The sequence below is a fragment of the Otolemur garnettii genome, unplaced genomic scaffold (genome assembly GCF_000181295.1).
Source record: "Otolemur garnettii isolate 467f Iridium unplaced genomic scaffold, OtoGar3 scaffold00023, whole genome shotgun sequence".
Classification (NCBI taxonomy): Eukaryota; Metazoa; Chordata; class Mammalia; order Primates; family Galagidae; genus Otolemur; species Otolemur garnettii.
In genome coordinates, this window is record NW_003852418.1 from 3,241,908 (window position 1) to 3,246,539 (window position 4,632).

General features: G+C 47.7%; 1 long non-coding RNA gene across 1 annotated transcript in view; it reads right to left on the reverse strand.

Annotated features, from left to right (window-relative positions):
* The window catches only part of LOC111724462, an 18,066-nt gene extending 14,222 nt beyond the window's left edge, over positions 1-3,844 (reverse strand). The window contains exons 1-2 of the long non-coding RNA XR_002772764.1: positions 3,618-3,844; positions 1,708-1,777 (exon numbers count right to left, since the gene is read on the reverse strand). This is a non-coding gene — a long non-coding RNA (uncharacterized LOC111724462). The remainder of the gene's footprint in view (positions 1-1,707; positions 1,778-3,617) is intronic.
* Between the last annotated feature and the right edge of the window lie 788 nt (positions 3,845-4,632).

Below are 4,632 nucleotides of genomic sequence, written 5' to 3' on the forward strand. Positions count from 1 at the left end.
AAAAAAAAAAAAAAAAAAAAGAATATTACTGAAAAGACACAAGTCCCGCTTGGCAACTGCCACCTCCAATGCTGGTTCCTGTCCAGAGGCAACCACTATCTATCTGTGCAGTTGTTCTCTTGCAGACCTCTGCTCTTTGTGTGGGTATAGATCTCATCAATGCTCGTGAGGAAGGACAGGTGTGGGAACATTACCATGCTGATTTTCAGACTTTGTGTATCTTTCTACAGTACATGTTTTTACTCATCAGGCTGCCCCAGAGATTTTTCCATTTTGTTCAGAGAGTCTCCACTGACTTCTTCCAATGACTACTTAGTAGTCAAAACTATCTGCGTGCCCTAATGTTCAACAGCTGCCAGGCAGTGATTTTTAAAACTGTCTCCAATTTTTTTTCACTACTTATAAACAATACTAAGATGAACATCTTCCTACGCCTTTCCTGTGTCCACATGCAGGTATTTCTGGACGCTCGGTGCCAAGTAGCAGAATGTCTGAATCATAGATGGAGATGTTTAAGTGTAATAGATATCACCCCACAGCCCTCCCAAGATAAGTTTCTGTTTCCTTTCTAGGTATTTTTAGTTAGGCATCTGTGTTCATACGGGAACTCACTTTCCAGCTGGTTGTGTTAAATTGTCAAGAGGGGATGGGTGGAGGGAGGGTAATTGGTGAGACCGCACCTACGGTGCATCTTACAAGGGTACATGTTAAATTTACTAAGTGTAGAGTATAAACGTCTGAACACAATAACTAAGAAAATGCGGTGAAGGCTATGTTCACCAGTTTGATGAAAATATTTCAAATGCTATATAAAACTAACATATTGCATTAATGTACACAGCTATGATTTAATTAAAAAAATTATCAAGAGGAAGATCGAGAAATACAAAGAATTTCTTTCCCTGCAGAACCAAGAATGAGCCACAAGGCATTTAGACCAGATGGAAAGGATCGATCAATCATCGAACTCAGAGTCGCTGGAGATGGGGAAACTGAGGCTTACCGGAAGAGATTGACTTGCTGAGATTAAGCCCTCAATCCCTTCTTCTAGACAGTTACGAGGAAGCGCATACTCTCACATAGGATCTGGGGAGAAGGTGTGGGGTGCAGGGGTGGGGAGGGTGTTCCAAGTTCAAATGTAATCACATCCCATTCTTTGCTGAAAATATTTCAGTGGTTCAATGTACTCTAACTTCAAGACACCACCCGGCCCTTTGCCCTCTTTCTCCAGAGAGCATCAGAATCTCTTCTGTGGCCTCAGGGCACTTTGCATACTTTGTTTATTTTCAGCTCCTCTGGGATATTTCTTGCTCCTACCCCTCCACAGTTACACTCACCTGGCTGACTCCTACTCACCTTGCTGAGATACCCATCTTCCTCAGGGAAGCTGCCCTGTCCTCCTAACCGTGCCAAAGCCCTCTCATAATAGCTCTGAGCACTTTGTGCATCTCCTTCAGAGGACTGTTCACATCCTCACTTTATATTCGTTTGTGGAATACAGTAAATCCTCACTTAATGTCTTTGTTCTTGGAAACTGCAACTTTAAGCGAAACGGTGGCGTGCTGTATACCACAGGAACTTAGCTCTTGTTTGCAGTGAAATTGGATTCATTGCACACTAAGTCATCTCATTCAAGGTCACAGTTTCCAAGAACCTGTCAACGATGTTAAGCGAAGACTTAGCGTACTTGAAAAATTTCTGACTCACCTCTGAGCCTGAGAAAGGCTGGTTTCTGTCTGCTGGGTCCTCAAGCATTTAGCCAGATGCTGAGTGTTACCTGAATGAAGAACAAAGGAATGAGGAACTTAAGTCCTGTCCCTTTTCCCCACAGCCTGCCTCTGTCATCATCAGACCTGAGGAAGCTCACCCTGGACACACCCCTCTCTGACCACACAGGAGAGGCTGTCCAAAATCCTGGGCTTCAGATTCAGCCACACCTCATTTCAAAGCCCATTCAGCCACTTAGACTCTGCTGTGTCATTCGTGTCCATGGAGACTCGGTTTCCTCATCTGTAAAATGAGGCAGCAGCCCCTGTCTTGCAGATCTGTGTAAGGCATGAGCTAACCCTGCCCCAGGCCCAGCCTACTATGAGTGTTCGATATTGGGGGGAGCTCAGAGTCCCCCCTACTCATAATCACCACACTCTTGTGGTCTAAGGCAGGTCTCCGTGCTATGTTAATACCATGCCAGCATTCCCAAGTCTTCAGGTCTTTACCCTGAGTCCAGCAAGAAGGGTTAAGCCCCAGCATTGAGCAATCCAAACACAGTCATGGCCAATGCAGGTACTAAAGGCCAACATGGGTTGTGGAACAAGACCTAGCATGTTCAGCTAAGGGGGAGGAGAGAGCCGGCTACCTTGAACCCATGCCATCTTTCTCCTTCCAGAGAATACACCCCTGTTTTGCCCTGGGAGCACCTGCAAGCCTCCGTATGGAGAACAAAGATCTTTCTGGATCCCCGGAAGAAGAATTGATCACAATGGGAGAAGGCGCGCGTTGGCTGAGCTCCACATGCCGGAGTCAGTGTGGGAAGCTAGAGGGAACATTCTACAGCTTTCACAGGGGGCACATCTGGAGCTTGGAGCTGGAGCCATGTTCAAGAGCTTCAGGACACCTCAGAACTTCAGCCTCTGCTCTGTTATGTCTTTCCCACCCCAGATGTAAACCTCTGCCATCAGTCAGCATTGTTCCCAGACTTCATCATGCATCAAATATTCATTAATGCCAAGTCCTAGAGATTCCCTGGAGGGCAAGACAAATGTGGCCCTGCTCTCCCAGAGCTCATGGGCCCAAAGCTTGGCCCCAACAGCCGCAAGGCAAGGGAGCTGGGGCTGCCTTGCCAGGTCTAGGGTCAGCAAAGCCTTCAGGACAACAAAGCATAAAGGGGTGTTACAGGGGAGCAAGAAGGAGCCCAAGGTCTGACCATGGCAGACAAGCAGCCAGCCAGCCACTGGCAGGGACCAGGTCTTCCCTGTAGCCCTTCACCCTTCTCCAGTCACTGGGGCAAAAATGGGTCTCCTGCAGCGAAAAATTAATTAATTAATCAGCATGCAGCAGACCTGTGTTGTTTCCATAGTGTACTCCTAGGACCCGGCACAGGGCCCACCGTAATGCGGGAAGGAAGGGGGAAAGCAAAGGGAAAAGGGAGGGGAGGAGAGAAAAGAATGGAAGGAGGAGGAGAGAGGAAGGAAGGAGGGAGAAAGGGAGGGAGGCAGAGAGGGATTCCTCGACTCTCTGAGTGTCCTGGATTCATCTACTCATTTCTTTATTTTCCCAAGACTATTGACCACGCTCATGTACTGGACTCTAGGGATAGGAATGTGGCAGACGAGGTCCATGCCATCATGGCGTGTGTGTCCTGGGGCCGACAGAGAGAGCACGCTTAAAACAGCTTCTTTTTAGTGCATTCTGTAGAATCCCAGCCCCACAAAGCTGAGTAGCAGGCTCCCCAGTCAGCCTCTACCGCACCCCTACTCCCCTTCTTGTATCCTCACATCAGAATATTAAAGGTTCTTAGAAGTTTTGCAATTTAAAAAAGGAAAAGAAAAGCCGAATTCACCAGGTCTGTTCCAAACTTCTCAGCCGGCAACCTGCTTTTACTCAGATTAACATCTTACAATCTTGAAGGAATCAGATGAGGTCACCTCCCTGTTGGCCCTGGGTGAGCCTCCCTGTCCTGTTCGGCCAAGTTCCTCCTCACTCAGAGCTTATTCCCGACAGCAGGCCCTGTGGATGGGCCACAGTTTCCGAGGCTTGGGCTTCCTGGCACCAAGGGGACCGCTGCCCTGATGGAGCTCCAGGAGACCATGCCCTGTGCCATCTTTCTCCCACATGTGACGGGCCCATTCCACCCCTGGGGCTGGAGGGCAGGAAGAAGCTGTAGGAGCAGCCACAAGGGGCTGGACGCTGATTTGAACAGCAGGAGGGCTGGAGGCCTGGCCTGACCCGAAGGACCATGTGATTGTGCCAGAGGCCCAGGTTTTGGCAGGGCCCGAATCCTGCTTGCCAAGGGAACTTGGAAACGGCCAAAGCCCTGTGCAGATGAAGACAAACATCAGACTCGTGTTTCTGATTCACTTATGCTCAGTGCATCAAACTGCTGTTTGGTGAAAGCTGCTTACATTTCAACAAGTCCACGGGCCTCCTTTGCAAATGTGATTTAGCTTTGTCCAAAGACCTCCTGGCCAAGATGGAAAAACTCAGGCCCTGCCTCTCTGACTTCAGGAAGAGGGCTGCAGCCACTAGACCCGTGTTTCTCAACCTTTTTTATCTCACGGTACACTTGAACCTAAAGTTAAACTTCCGTGGCACACTTAAATTATGCTGATTTAAAAAAAAGAAAGAGTGAGAAAAAGAATGAACTTACTGTGCTTTGAATGTCTCTTGAAAATGATTTAACTAGTGATCTTTAAAAATTTTCACAGCACACATAAGACCCTCTCCCACCACCCTACTCTCTCCTGTCTCCCAAGGGTAGGGCAGTGATTTTCAACCAGTGTGCCGTGGCACAGTGGGGTGCCATGAGAGGGTCTTATGTGAATGTTACTTTTTATCATTATTATTATTGCTCAATATTTTGTTGCAGCAATCATCTGATTTCTTTCCTGAATGTATTTATCTTCCTCCATTCTT